Source organism: Pelecanus crispus, chromosome 9 (assembly GCF_030463565.1).
Source record: "Pelecanus crispus isolate bPelCri1 chromosome 9, bPelCri1.pri, whole genome shotgun sequence".
Lineage (NCBI taxonomy): Eukaryota > Metazoa > Chordata > Aves > Pelecaniformes > Pelecanidae > Pelecanus > Pelecanus crispus.
In genome coordinates this window covers 6,015,234-6,031,366 of record NC_134651.1, presented here as the reverse complement: position 1 = coordinate 6,031,366, position 16,133 = coordinate 6,015,234, and the positions used below count along the sequence as shown (strand labels likewise).

The window sequence follows — 16,133 nt, the reverse complement described above, 5'->3', positions numbered from 1 at the left end:
ATATGAAAAGGCATATGACAAGGTCTGTCTTAAATATATAGAGCAGATGCTTTGGAAATTCAAATAACACTATGGCAGTTTCCCAAGATAACATCCTTCACAGCATCCAAGCACAGACCATTCACTGAACATTTTGAACCCTGTAATTTAGGGCTGGAGGAGCCAGATTGTGCTGTTATTGAAATCAGTAGTCAAATTCTTGTTCTACTTTGCTCCAAAGAGAGGTGAGCAATAGGAGGGGGCTTTCTGATACCCCCAGCCCAAGAGTTCTGCTGTGCCAGAGGGAAGATGAGAAGGTGGCCGCTGTGTTGGGAGTGGCTGTACGTCCAAATGACAGTGACTTTTAGGGGAACTAGGAGAAAAAAGGGCTCCAGTAACTTTTTCCCACATTTTTGGGTCTGCCCAAGAAGGAAGCCTTAAAAATAAAAGAAGCACTAACCCAAAATCCACCTGTTCCTAGGGGAGAGAAGTGATTCCCAGCAGCCTACAAAGAGACTGAAAAAACCCCCATATATATATATATATTTCTCTGTGTGTGTATGTAAGAAGACGAATGAATGAATATTTTTTTCCTCAATATGAGAAGGAAAACAGAAAAATATTCTTTGGCAGCCTTGAGAGTCATAGTTTACTCAGCTCAGAAATATGTCTCAAAGTTCAAACCAAAGTTGACCAATACTCCGAAGCTGCTTATAGCTGCAGATAGTGACGTTGGTTTCCAGATGTTAATGGGAATAAGGTAGAAAAGAACAATAACGCCTGGAGCCCATTGAATGGAAATGTTTTTTTTTCCTATATTAGGTCGTACGTAATTGTCAGACATTCATATCCCAGCACTAGTAAGACAGGCAGGGAGCGTGGCGGTGTTAGAAGGTTTGCCAGGTTTTTATGTACATGTGTGTCTCGTCTGCAGAGCGCAATATGAAGCAGAGCCCTTCACTCAACAGGAGCAAATAAATACAAGAAAGTAAAGGGCTAAGTACAACGCCTTTGGGAGCGGAATAGGGCAGGAGAGAAGGGGAGGATGGACGAAAGCCACTGAGAGATGCAAACTGGCTCATGGCTAGAGAGAGATGAGGCAAACCAGGACAAAAAGGTCCCCCTTAACCTGCCTAACCTGCTTAACCAAATAAACCCTTACTGCACCATATAGCGGGGTTTCCTTTAACGCCACTGTCATTAGATGAAAGAGTTAAAGACAGAAAGCTCTGAAAGAATTAACTTTGATGTTTGAATATAGTTTTTGGCATGTAAATACAACTGTCAAAGGGAAAGGAACAAAATACCCAATGTGGTAAATATAAGGGATTTTTGGCGGGGGGGGGGGGGGGGGGGGGTGGTTTGGTTTATTTTTTTGGTAGGTAAATCATTTTCTTTTTAAATGAAATTCTGTTTGACTGCATGAAATATGAACAGTAATTAAATGCACAGTCTGTGGGCCTTCCATACTTTAAAGCTCTTTCTTAAAAAAAAAACCCAACACAACTGCTCACCTCAGACAGGCCAATTACCCAAGAATGATGGAGTCAAGAGGAAAGTAGCTAAATTTCTTTACTTGAATGATCACAACCACAAGCCAGTGATTAGTCCCTGCAGCACCAGCGGGGATGTGGTGGGGACACTCACATTGGAAGACTTCAAATAGTCATTTCCTTGGTTAAAATAAAATCTGACTGCACTAAATAGACAGTTTTTAATCTCAATTGGACATCTGAAGATTTCTCAAGCTGTTGTTGGCTGCGGCAGAAACAAATTTTTCTGCTTTGTTGATTAAACCAGTGGTCTCCACCATTGCTTATCGGCCTGCGACGAGCTGTTCTTTTTAATTAAAAGTGAGCCACCACGAGAGAGCAATTAACAGCTAGTAATTACTGTGCTCTTCAGAACTGCAACATTTTGCCTTTCATTCCAATTATATAATGGACAAGTGGCTTTTTGATCTTCAAATTAGTGAGCTCTTGTACTATTTGTTTTGAGGCAGATTTGGAAGGTTAATGATGGCCTGTGGTGGCACTCTTTCCACTGACTGATGTAAGACAAGAAAAAAAGGGGAAGGAAACAGGAATAGTCTATCAAGAAATGCAAATGCTGCCTTCATGATAATGAACAGGAGAAACACAGGCAACTTAATATGCAGGTTATTTAATACGAACTAAATAAGCGCTCATTTTGGTGCTAGCCTGTGCTATGGCATTCTTTTTTTTTTTAATAAAAAAAGTTTAATTAAGCATTTCAATATAGATTCTTTAGAGAGTGACATGTAGCATTTAACCGTTTGATACTTAATTGTGTTTGCCTTTGATTGTGGCACCTATAGTTAAATGTTGTACAACATTACTGAGGCATTGAACTGTCCCTTAGGACAAGTGATACATTGACTTTGTCTAAAATCTTTTAAGTAATAAGTCTTAATATATTTAATGGCCACTGTGCCCTTTGAGTACAAGGGCCCCTTACATCACAAACAGTTGTCTAATTTTAATTAATATTGATTTGCATCTCTTATAATAGAAACTATAATTGTTGCTGTTGCTTATGGCTCTATAATAATCCTGGAGGACAGACATGTTGAATATGTTGGGTATATAGGACTGTGTGTTTTAAAGAAAAAGATCAATAATACAGTTATTAGGGCAGGTCTCTGCTCTTTGCATTGGAGCTGCTGCAATCAGCTAAGTGGTGCTATGCTGACTTACACCAGTCTTTGCATTGGATTTTTTAAACTGTTGCCCTGGTATTACTTTTTTGTGTATGAATACAGATAAGGTTTGCTCTAGTCTCAGCTACCCTGATTTTTTGGAAGAAGTCAACAGCTGTAGCACTCTGATACCTCCTGAGTAGATTAAGAATTTGGCACTTGACTTTTGCTCTGCGTGTCTGGATCATGCATATCTGCACAGCTTAACAAAACCACAGACCCCATTTAACAGACAAATTACAGATGTTGTGAAAAAAAGTAGGAATCTTCAGTGTGATGAATAAAACATAAAACTCATTCTATGAATAGCTGAAACAAGGCGATCTGTGTATAAATTTCTTCACATCCATTGATTTAGCTATTCCTTCACTAAACACCATCATTAATTACACAAATAACTGTCAGCATGATAGAACATAGACAGACCTTTTCTTTTGGGCTGTTAAAGCTTTAGTCTTGCAGTTGTTCCTGTAGGAGAGTAATATACGGTTGGTTTCCTTGGAGGCAGAATCAGGTTTGTATTCCTCAACAGATGCTGAAAAAACAGTATAAACCCCAGGTTCTTAAAAGTGTTTGGATCGTGTTTTCAAGTGTCCACCTAAACCCTGAGCTGGAGTATGATACTTTAATTATGATTTTGAAAAAAGGCTCTGCAACCGGTGTGCCAAGCTGGTTACACAGCTTACGGTCTGATGGATAACTGCAAGCTGAGCTCTTGAAAATGTACATCGAGAGTCTCTTCCCGTGTCCTGACCTGAGCAAAGCTTCCACTGGAAAAATTTTGGCTGGTGAAGAGTTCGGGACTGAACCCACACACAGGGCTTGGGAGGGGAAAGGAGTTGGAGAGTAGGAAAATAAAGAGGCTGAATAAAAATATTTCAAGCAGGAATAGGGACAGTATCCATACATACAATTTGGAAAAAAAGCTTCAGGTGCTTGAAAGTTTAAGTCTCTTTAGACAAAACTTGTGCTATATGGGACAAATGTTGACTTTTCAATTACAGGTTTGTTAAGGATCATGGACTGTTTTGGTTCACTGTCTAGCGTATTCCTCCCAAGTGGTTCCAAGTTTGAAGATAAATGTGTGTTCTTTGTTCTGAGCAGTATGCAACCCATCGCAGTAATAATTTCCATGAGCTGAGATGTCACCAATGTTCATCTGTATTGCAGGGATGTGGAGAAAGTATTAGGGTTGCATTTTCAATTCTCTCTCATTCAAAATTTGAAGTGGTTCATAGTAGTTTCCCTTTATTTTCTTAATTCACAACGTGCTGGGGTTTCTTTTGGAGATGTGTGGGGAAGGCTAAAATGAACACAGTATCTCTGAGACACTGAAATGAACTGGGGTCATGCTGGGGAAAATGGACAGAAGGGAGTAAAGACTCAAACCCTGAAAATTTAGGAAGATGATGTTGGGAGAAGGGTAGAGAGCAGAACGCCCCTGAGGTAGACTTTCTGGAGAGATACACTAAAAGCCTTCTAAATTTTCCTTTGATTTCAGCAGGCCAACCCATTCCTTGGGTCCCAGCATGCCTAGGAGAGGTGAGATGTACGCACCTCCAGGAACACCCATAACAAGTACCTGCTTCCATAGAGAGGGTTACCTCTCTTATTTCCTAATCTGAGAGTGGTTATGTTCTGTGTACATACACATGGGTAATTAGTTATTTTCAATGACTATTGCTGGTGGTGATTTTTTCTGCACTGAAGAACAAGTTACCATTTCACGGTAACTTTGCCTATTATCTAATTTGTCACCTGCAGTGCATGCCACTGATCTGATATAGTTCTGTATCTAGTAACATCCTGAGGGGATGCACGAAAATGTAGCTAAAAGGAATTGGCAAAATCATTGAGATAATTGCTGTGGCTTGATCTTGGACATTTGTAATATCTAATTCAATATAAATATGAACTTGACTGTGGCCATTTGCACATGAGCCCACAGGGCAGAGGCACGTATGTTAAACGTTGCCAGATCAGGTTGACACCCAATGTGCGCAGATATAATTGCCTACGCAGGGTGCAAGGAAACCTGGAATACCAGTGTGCTTAGGAGCCATGTTGAGTAGGAACGAACGGGATAAAGGTTTCATCACTGGCAGTGCTGCTTTTCACAGCGGCAAAAGGCTCTGAGGATTTCTGAATCGTGGTTATTAGCATCAAAGCCATTAGTCCTGTAAAACCGGGCAATGCTCTCCAGCCCGTTGCCTCACTCGTGCAACGCCCCTGGATCCTCTGCCTGACTTCAGCCTAGCTTATCCTGGTGAATATCAGCATGAGAGGAGGATCCATGCATTTGCTTCAATTATTGCAAACTCTTCACCTTGTATCTACATCTTTGAATCTGAAAGTGAGCCATGGCAGCAGCGCTTGCCGTGCGGTTCACCTCCTTAAACAATATATTCTCTTGATCTGCACACATATGGTAACTCCCGCTAATGGGAGTTACACATGCTGGGTAAGAGGAGACTAAACCTTTCCTACATTTTTACTAGTGAAATACTGGAAATGGGATGACGGCAGCCAACTAGATTGTGAAGACTCTTGTCAGAAATATGATTAGGAATTTGTTTCCATGTAGCTCATACAGTAACAGACATGAGCCTCGAGCCAGAGACAAATAGTAGTTAATATCTAGAGAAGGCAAAGTGTTCTCTGAGATGTTTAAATGAGAATTCCAGAGCAAGATGAAAATTGGCCTCTGAGGGAATAACATTTTCTTTTGCTTCATAACCGCGGATAAAAATTCCAAATAGATCATCAGTATGTATATTAAGGGGAGATCACATTCCTGTGATATTGTTGGAAAATTCAGTAGCAATGTATTTTTCATTTTTAAATTTTTTTCCTCCCTGCAAATTTTTTCTTGGATTTTTGCCATACAATGCAATAAAATGCACCCATGAGATACAGGAAATTTAAAGGCTGTTGGTGTTCATTACATTACACAGAGTCATACAGAATTTAGGGTTCTATACTTTAGTCTGCTTCTGAATCAACACAGGCAAGTACATCCAAGGCAGAAGCAGCAAAACCCTGGATGCCTCTGCTGTAGCTGGAAATATGAGAATAAGTCTTCTGGATGTGTATTTATTTTGGAGTCTCAGAAAAACCCAGTAGTAGCAGTGCTGCTTTATGTGAGGCCTGGGGTGAAAGAATATATATATTCACAAAAAAAAAAAAAAAGTGTGATCAATTTAACTTTCATCTTTTCTGCCTTGTCCTGTGTTGCTATCACATCTCATAGGCTGAGCAGAGCAAGGCTCCATGAGGGGCTTGAAGGGAACTGAGGTACAAATCACTGTATTGCTAAAGAAGGTTATATAGTTTTAAATTATAAATTGCAATCTGTAGATTTTAGTGAGAAGAGCTATGCTTGAGTTCAACTGGCCTGTTCTCCTGTGCAAGGTTTCGCTCTGATTTTCTTTAGGGTTTTGTCTGGTCCTGTTTGTGAGAGCCAGGCAGCTCTCCTTCTCATGGCCATCTCCTGCTGGGATATGGCAATACCTGGGTTAAGCATGGTGTTTCTCAGTACAGAGGTATTTGAAAATTGTCTGCAGAGATAACTGAAAAATAACAATGTTGTGGCAACATTCATTCAAAAAATCGTATTTTTTTTCTCAATAGAAACAAAGGAATTTTCTTCAGACATATTTGAAAAGTTCAGTTTCTCAAAAGAAAATGAAAAATTATCTTTAAAAAGCTGTAATATCCGTCACATGTTTTGTGATACACCTTGATTTTTAATTTTGCAAAGATCCTCCAATGTGTTTGAAGTCCTGCCTTCAATGTAGTTCTTGGTTTGTACCCTTTCTTCACAAATCTAATCCCATATTACCAAATTCTTTTTTTTCATAGAATCATAGAATCGTTTAGGTTGGAAAAGACCTTTAAGATCATCCAGTCCAACCATTAACCTACACTACCAAGTCTACTCTAAGCCAATCAAGGGTAGACTAGACTAAACCATGTCCCGAAGTGCCACATCTACCCGTTTTTTGAACACGTTTTTTATTGCTTTTGCTTAAATTTCCTTTGGTTTTCGAACATTCTCCCCATAATCAAGTTCTTCCATCCTTCTCTCCATTATGGGTGTCACACAAAAAGGAGCTGAGAGCTTCATGGTCCGTACTGGAAAACTGTAGTAGGACTCCGAATGGATTGTTTTTTTGCATGGAGCTAATAGTTACTAAATCCCCACTTAATACTCCTGCTTTGCGGATGTCTCTCCTCCAGCGAGCACCATGTGCTAATCTCTTGTTCTTCCAGTGTATGCATCCATACTTAATGTGGGGAAACAGGCTTAAACCTGTTAAACTCATATTAAATGCTCAGAGCTGGCTTTTACAGCTGCCCGCATCCAAAAGTGGGAGTGCATCCTGAAGCCTCCCCAACGCCACTAGCGATGCAGAGTGTGACTAGGCATGAAGCATTTTGCATTTATCTGCAAGTTTTGAGATTGTACCTCTGGCTCTTGAAGTTACCTGCTAATGCCATCTCTCCCGGCAGATTGCTTTAAATATGCCCTCAAGTGGGGAGGAGAGCAAGGTGAAAGGGAGCGTGGTCTCCTCGGCTGGATCCAGGCTGCGTGAAAAGTTCATCTTACCTATCTGTGAGAGAAATGTCTGAGAAAAATCAGTTCCCAGCTCTGGGACCCTTCACTTTTAGCAGGGTCAGATGCTGTATCCCCAACCAAGATTTGTCTTTGGAGCTGGCTGGTGAAAAAAAAGTGATGTTAATCTATTTTGGGAGTATACTGAGGTCCTGGCTGTCTTGCCCTCATCATCTTTCTCCAGACAATAAATCTTCAGCAGGCATAAATCCACATTTCTGTTGAATTCTAGGGAAGATTCCTGATTTACACCAGTAATACGTTTGTCTCCAAATCATCCATTTTGTATAGATGGAACAAGATTAGATCTTCTGCACTTTTTAGAGGTAAAATCCTTGTTTGTGAGGGAGGCTGGAGCTGAGGTTAAGCTTCAGTCCTTGGTCCTTGTCTCATCCCCGGGAGCTTCTGTGTATGGTCCTGCCACAACGCCCTGCCAGGGAAAACCCCATTCCCCCTTTAGTTAATAGGAAAAAGGGGCAGAGGAAGGCAAGAGGCATAGAAACCTCATTCTCACTTTTGCTCCTTCCTGTGGGATTTAGATCTTTGACAGCTCTTTCTGGCTCGTTTCACGTTTTACACAGAAATGATGTCAGATGGAGAACATGTTTGTGCTGTGTCATCGTAGCCTGGTTTTCTGTTAGGGGCAGCAGAAGGCTGAAGGAGCCCCTCCGTTTAGAAAACCACATATGTGGTAGCAGCGGGAGCTACGTGTGCGGATCGTCCAGGGAGCTGCTGGGTGCCATGCCAGGGCATAACCACAGAAGAACGGAGATCATGCAGTGGACTGTAAATAAATTGAATTTTTGTGTACTGGCCCCTGTTTTTTGCAAGTCTAAATTTTATCTAGCATGGTGTCTTTTAAAGCACAGTTTACTTTTGTAGCAGGTTACTTTTCCTTGCTCTCTACGAAGTGGAAAATAATGCCCTGGTTGCCCAGCTCCTTTTCTAGTAAATTAAGAGACTTCTTGGTTTTGTGCTCATCACTTTATTTTGCATTGTTCTGGGGAATATAATGCACATTCCTAGGAAAATACTCTTTTTCCAATAGAGGGAGCGTTAGTGCCAGGCAATGCCATTCTTTCTCACTCTCTTTGCATCGGGTAAACCTACTTATAAGCAAATAAATTGTGCGTTAGTGGCTTGGTGCTATTTGGACTGAGTTTGCTCCCCGCTCTGCATTAGCTAACTGACTTCTTGGAGCCAAGACATACAAAAAAAAGACCAATCTATTCGTAACAGCAGAGCGAGGTGAAAGTCGGTCCTCCCAGGAACTTGCCTCCGGATAGTAGGGCCGAGTCCTCTCTGTCACCCTCCGCATTCATTTGCCTAATCTCTCGCAGACAAAAAAGTGATGTTGGCATCCAGAAGTTCTTTAAAAAGAAAAAAATTAAAAAATAAAGTGAGGAATTCAAACTTCCAGTCCCTGTCGCCTTCCATTGAGAAGGCTGGGGCTGGTGCAGGATGGGGAGGCGGAGAGCAGCCCCCTGCTCGCAGAACAAAACCGCTCTACGCCCCTCACACGTCAGACGAAGCCTGGGAAGGTGCTGCCCGTCCGGGAGCAGCAGCTGGGCTGGGAACCACGGGATCCCCTCTGCTCCGAGCCCCTCTGCTCCGAGCCTCGCGCTGCTCAGCTGCTCCCTGGGGAGGTGGGATGCACCGGGACATCGCCCTTCCCTAGGGAAATCATGGGCCCCCTGCCCCAGGACAGGTGAAAGGGAAGGGGATGCTTAAAGATGCAGGGTAACAAGTTGGCATCCAGCGCGTACCTGGGATGCGATGACGGATGCATCGTGTTTGTACGGCTCCTGGTTGCGGAGGGGGTCTGCCAGCCTAAGAGCATTGCTTTACTTTCCCTTCACCGGGCTCGCAGTACAGGCTTGGGTCGCTCGCTTGAATCGTTGGGGCCAAATTCTGCTCCAAACTCAAATTACACTGAAATTTGCAGTCTGAGTGCAAGTGAAATCAGGATCTGATCTGAATTTACTTAATCTCTAGCAGCTGCCTTGATTGGGAGTTTAGCTTCTGAGCAGCCACTGATTAAAACCCAAGTCAGGGGGGCAACGACCCTGAATTTACTGCCTGCCCTTTGGCAGTTGAGAGGGTCTAGAAGTCAAACTCCCAACCTCCGCAGAGGCTGCGGGAGTGGAGGAGCCTCCGGAGAAGTCCCCGGAGGAGCCGGGGGCACCGCAGCAGCACGGGGAGGCAGCGGAAGGCGAGCAGAGCGGCTGTGAGCTGGGCTGCGTCTGCCCGGCAAAAACAGGGCTCGACAAAGGCTGTAAATCCAGCGTGAATCATGGAAATGGAATTAACTTAAAATTATACTTTCAAGGTGAAATATTAGTGGTTGTAACAGTTTGTTTTTGTCACACGGTCACGAGCCGCTGTGATTTTTAGGAAACTTTTCCTGGTAATTTAGCTTCAGGATATATGGCATATGCCGTGATATCTTTAATGGGGAGACGTAATAGCGTGTGCTGTGGGAACTGTGGGTTCAACGCTGAAGCAGGCGGCACGCATTTAAAATGTAAAAGGGAGATTTATAACATTTCTGGTGACGCGGAATGATAAAAGCCAATGACCAAAAATCTGGAAAATTAATTTAGATAGAAAAGATGCATCCTTCTGCGTGTCTTGCATCTGCCGTTCTGGGATTTCTGCATAAATCTGTATGTTTTGGTTCTATTTAGTGCTGTGGGTACTTTGATTAATTTAGCTACATGTTACTGTCATGTTGGGCACATTCATCTTCTGTCTTGAAGCATGTACTCCTCAGCCTCTCTATCATTCTACCCCTTCAGGCCTTATTTTCATCACGTTTAAGGGAACTCTCCCCTGCCTGTCTTTATCTTGTTAGGCTTTCAGCAGCTTAAGCTGAATCTTCATTCTTTCACTCTTGCTGTCAAACCTCCTTTACCAAGTTATCTCATTTTCCTATTCATAACATCTAACCCATTATATTTAATACTCAGGCACAATTGCATCTGAACATTATGTAGGACTTGCCAGCACAAATACTTGTAAATGAAATCAGACCACCCCTGGAAGGAACAGGGCTGGCTTTGCCTTGCCAGTGTATTTTAAATTGAAAAATGCCCAGGACTAAATCCCGTCCTGGAGTAAGCGGTTGCGACTTAAGCGAAGTCAGTAGAGCTTCATCAGCTAAGCTGAGATGGATTTGACCCTTCAGTACTGAAAGCTGGAAGGTTAATAACGATCGCGTAATCTGATATGAAGCAGAAATTAGTGTCAGGACTGTCCCAGTTGTACAGCTACAGACGACAAAGCCCTTTACGAGGACAGGGAAATAATAGTGTTCATACTGGAAAACTGAGGCGGGGAAGTTGAGGGACTTGCCGAATTTCAATAAGCCATCCGTGTTGAGCGTGCGCAAAGCCCATCTTTTTGCAGGAGAGGATCCAAGCCTCCTTTCATGGTGTCAGTCTCCGGGTCCTCAACCCCAGGGTTGGAGACTCATCCCCAGGATGACAGGAGAGTTTGTTTTTCTCCCGGGTCTTCCCTCTGCTTTTTGAACTAACAAAATGGTGCTATAGAGGGGCCTCTTCTGCAGCAGATGTTTTGGAAAAAAAAGAAAAAAAAAAAAAAAAAAAGGAGTGTGACTTCTGGGTTAAGCCCGCATTTTGGCAATGTTATATTGCTCTTTGCACCTTTGCAAAGGTTGCAGCAGCGGGGGACGGGAGCTGCGGAGGCACCGCCGGCCGTTGCAGGGGCTCGCGCTCTGTTTTCAAGGTGGATCCCAACATTTCCGCCTGTTGCAAGAGCTGGGCCAGTCTGTGAAAGACGATATGTGAATTAGTTCCTTCTGGTAGCTCTGGACAAAACTCAGTGACCCAGGAAATGTTTTCCTCCCCTTTATTCCTATAGCTGCCTTTTTTTTTGCTGGCAAGCTGACCTTTTTAAATGCTTCATCCTTTCCCTCCCAAATGTGGAATTTCCTCCCGAAAAAATCATTCTGGCTCAGGACCCAAGGCTGGGCAGACTGAGCACAGGCTAGAAATGGGTTTTGATACAGGACAGCATCACGCTTTTGGCAGAGCGTCCTGGCCGGGGAGAGCAGGAGTTGAGATGGCCGCGGTGCCGGGGCTGGGGGTTCCCTGCCTCCCCCCTGGGGCTGGCCTCACGCTTCTCAGTCGCCTTGGAAAGGGGCGGAAGCGTTTTCTCTGTACGTTGTTCTATTTTTAGGGGGAGGAAAAGCTATTTTGGGCCACTCTAAAATGTTTTTACGGCTCTTTCTGAGCCCTCTGTAGCTAGCTGGTCTCATGGTAATTAAAGCATTTGGCCTTACAAGTGGAAGGATTATGAAAACAGTTTCAGCGATTTCTAGGAGTGCTCCAACATATTCCCAAAATAGGATTTTTTTTTTTTTTTGCTTGTGTGTGCTTGCTCTCCATTTTTGTTTTTACAAATGAATGATGCTAAGTGAAAACATGCTACCTGCCACTTTCGCTAGGGTGCTGTGACCCAGCCCCTGAGGACGAAAAGCACAATAGTGTATTTCCTGAACATTCACACGCACCACTCGCTCCATAGTGCATTATTTTTATTAGCTGGAGCAGCGAAAGTATCTTTGCTTAGCTTTTACTTATCCCTACTGCTGGCAAAAGCCACTGGAAGATTTATATGGGAATTTTTCTTGGATGGAAGTAGGAAAAGAGCTCAGATTTGGGGCTCGGGGACAATCTACTGCCTGTGGGATCGTGGCACTGAAGTTACACTGCAGTTAGCCATCATCTCCAAACTTTTCAAAGTGACGATTGGTGTTATACCTCTGCTCTTCCCGCTAGGACCAGGCCAGCTAAACCAAGCACTTGCCCTTAAAAATGAATGTTTTTTATAGTGTGTAGGTGATGTAGGAATGTTATACACCCGCTGGGTTTGGGATGGTAGCAACCACAGTGTTACAGGACGGTCTGCATTTGAGTGAAGGTGTAAAGTAGGTGGGACGCGGCAGTGAGAAACAAAAAAGTATCACTTCCAGGGCTAGCAAAAGAAATGACTTCTTGTGGTCCGAAAGGATGTCTGAGGCTGTTTGGCTGCGGGCATCCCAGGCTGAGCAGCATCGATGTTGTTAACTTTAATATAGAACTGGAAAGAACGAGGTTGATAATGGCCCAAATGGCCAACAATACGCTCTCCGGAACGTATTTCTAAATTTCCTGCGATAGAAACAAATAGAGATTTAATAATGTCAGATGAACATGTAAATGGAATAATGTCTTAAACAATCTCATTACAAGTCCTAGTGCAGTCAATATAATCAGTCTAAAACCTGGCAAGTATATAGAAAAAGTACTCTTTTGCAAAAACTACATTTATTAAAATATTTCTAGAACTATTAATGTCATTGACTTGAGGCACAAATACAGGCTAGTGCCTTTGGGCCTGGGTGCCTTAAACATTAAAATTTATTATTATTATTTATTTTTATTAGCTTCATGTGGCAGAAGATTTATAATATTCTAGTTTTTATTAAGTACTTGTGGTTTTTAAAACTGATCGTAATTGTTGCTGGGCAAATCTCAAAAGGGGAAGAGGATTGGTTGGTTTAGTTTTGATTAAACTCTCAGAATTTTGGGCACTTATCCAAACTATCTCAACCTCCTGCATTTCTAATATGGGTCTGCATATCTTCTGAGGGTTTGCCTTTATTTTTCTTTTTATCTTCTCCTTTCCTTTTTCTTTTCTTTTGTGAAGGTTCCTGTCCTCCTCGTGTTTGGGTCGGACACATGGTATAGCTGCTTCTGAATATGACCTGGAAAAAGCAGCCAGGAAGAGAGTTCAAAAAGTTTGCAGCGAGTAATTAAAAAGAAGCTATCTGTTTCCCTTAGCTGTTAACCCTTAGTAACCTGGTTCAGTCTGCAGTTTATGCTATGTAATAATGTCCTACTATAGCTATCTGTTAATTCAGAGTCTGCAAATCGAATCCTGTGATTCCATGATAGTCTTGGTGATGGATATGGTAGGATTCTGATGCAGAAAAATCCAAATACTATATTTTTCTTCTTCAATACTATATGAGAAAAGTAGGAACTAGGAATGAGAAGGTGGAATTAGGGCATTTTCCTGTGTCGTATTGCCAGCTCCCTTAATTTTATCACAAATGTCACCTCGCCTGGTACCTCTCTCGGTGCTGCTGTTTCATGTGTTCCACAGTTGTTAGAATTATAATTTCCATTAAATAAAAGAAGCTTACATTTGTGAAACGTCTTGAAAGCATCTTTGTGTCTTGGAAGCAGAAGACAGAAATGTTCTAGAGCAGTGCACCTTTTTTTTTGTAGGTGTTTTGTATATATGCAGGGATGCATGCAATTTATTTGTCTCATAGTTTTCAAGGCAATTTAAAGGAAATTTTCAGCGTAATTAGGCTTGTGTGGATTTTTTTTTTTTTTAATTCAGAGGAAATTCTATCCAGCATGGAGTTTTAGGCTTTTTACCCCAGTTTGTGAAAGCATCTCTGTTGAAATCATTTAAGTCTGGCAGAATTTAGGCACCAGTTGAAGCAAGCCCTTACCATGTACTTGTTGGCACTATCAGAGTCCTCGGGCACCTGCACGAGGATCTGGGGCTGTCGGTGCTGTGCCTACGCACACAAACCGATGTCTGTGGGTGCTGCTCCTGAACTTGGGTGTTACACAGTGTCCGTGGCTGGTTTTTGGTGTGATGGAGGGTGGCTTTGAGCAACTGCTGGTATTTTGCTTCTTCAGATTGGTGCAAACTGGCCGAGTTCTTGCAAGGAACGGTGTTGAACTGGTGGGCTTTTCTTACAAGGTTGGTTTGGGTACAGGCAAGCACTGAGAAGGAGAGGGGCTTAGGTGGAGCAGTTTTGTATGGATGGTGTCCATCACTCTCTGGAGAAGTTGGCTTTCTCCCTGATGGAAAACCAGTGTGCTTCCTCCCCTCCTGGAGGGACAAACGAGTCCTCAGTACTTGGTACTAACCATCGAGCGCAGAATTGGTTTTCATCTTCAGTTTGAGAGCTGTGCTCGGCTCGCCGGCTTTGTGTGAGATTTTTGTGGAGCGCTGAGCAGACCTTTATTCCTTTCTTCAGTGAGAACAACTTTCTCCATTTCCTCTCAAGCACAGGCTTTTGCTGTTATAATCGTGCAATTCCACCTGGGCTAAAACTGAAAAGTGTTTCTAATTAGATCCAGGCTAATATCAGGCCAGCACGCAGTGGTTTTCCAGCGTGACTGAGATATTCCACCGTCTGCCAAGCAAAAAGGCACACTTTTTGCCTCAAAACCCCCATGATTTTCACTTGGAAAAAAATGCCTTTTTTTTCTTAAGAAAACCAGAATAATATATGTAATAAAAATATTTTATACAGGGCTGTATTTTGATAGTTTGCGAATGGTGCTTTGCTAGACCAGTTTCTGGTCACCGGTAGGTTTTGTTGGTGCTAACAGCTCTGTGCACAAACCCAACAGCTGCGTCTGAGCCCAGAGCTGGAACGTGTCAGTGGGAGCTCTTGATGCCATGGGACTGTGGTGTTGGTCCCTCATCAGTGTTGCAAAAAAGGGTAAGAGAGGCTCAGAAAGCTTGTGAAACCAGTACTGCTAGGGAGCAAGTAACTCTACATGGAACTGGGAGTAGTAGTACCCAGGGAGACCGTGGCCTTAAAAACATCTTTGGGGCATCCTGCTGAAGGAAACGTCTTGCAGAACATGTTTTTGCTGCACCAAAATCCATCCCCATGGAAATCCAGATGATTATGGTGTTGAGTCACCCTGATGCAGCAAGCTATACACAGGGTTTGGTGAAGACCTGCTGAATGCCCCTGAGCCCAGCACTGAGTTTCAGTGGGCAACAGCAAGGACAGCCAGGTTGTGATTTGGGCTAGACCAGGTCCGTGACGAGTACTGGCGGCTGTGATCTCCCGCAGGTTTTGGCACCGAGGGATGGATAGCAGCCGGAGCGCTCTGCCACGCGGGGAGACACGACCACCAGCGTTTGCATTCGGTCACCTTCTTCAATTGCTGAGTTTTAAGTGCTGCAGCGTTATGTAGTTTTATTATTTTAATAGATGAGAGAGGCCTGTGATCAATAGCAGGGATGCTTTTATCTTAATCATCCATCCCTCATTCATAAATATGGAGATTTTCAGCCCCCTGTAATACTGCTTATGATTTTCTGTGGTATGGTAAAATGGACTGAAGTAATTTCACCATCCCTAAAATACCATAAAAGTAGTAGTCAGGTTATATTAGTTTTGCCAACCATATTATTGCGCATGTCTATTTTAAAGGTGTCGGGACTGCTATAGGGGGAGTATATAAGGTCCTTTTTCCTCTGACAGTATTTTGCCCCTAGCCCTCGTGTACCAGTTCAGGATTACACATGAAAAGTGTAACATATGCGCAGCACTGAGCCAATACATAACCAACCTGTAAAATACACATGTGGATATTTCCTTGACCAAACTAGAAGCAGTGACCTTAAAAGACCTTAATTTCTCTGAACTGAAGGGCTCAGATCTAGCATGTCTGTTTTTCAGAACTGGAATTAATGTAGTTTTTGTAAATGGTCAACCCCGAGATGTACGTAAGGAGCATGCCAGGGTTGGAAATCTGGTAAAAACAACTAGCAACCTTTGTTAACCGCTGATTGAAAAGCAAAAGTAACATTTGGGGTTTTTTGCTCTACTCATCGATCTCTAACACGTGAGTGTAAAAGATTTTAAGATAATTACTTAGTAAGAACAAGGAATTTAATTGCATCAGTCTGCCACCTCTTACAAACATTTTGTTACAGAGGTAACAACCAGCAATGTGTGCAGGTGCATCTTAGCTTGCATACTGCTGG

The 16,133-nt window shown here is 42.8% G+C and overlaps 1 protein-coding gene across 1 annotated transcript in view; it reads left to right on the top strand.

Annotated features, from left to right (window-relative positions):
• EIF5A2 (eukaryotic translation initiation factor 5A2) overlaps positions 1-15,378 on the top strand; it is a 472,944-nt gene extending 457,566 nt beyond the window's left edge. Inside the window, exon 5 of the transcript XR_012831310.1 lies at positions 15,364-15,378. The gene's annotated coding sequence lies outside the window, so the exon portion shown is untranslated. The remainder of the gene's footprint in view (positions 1-15,363) is intronic.
• Positions 15,379-16,133: the final 755 nt, after the last annotated feature.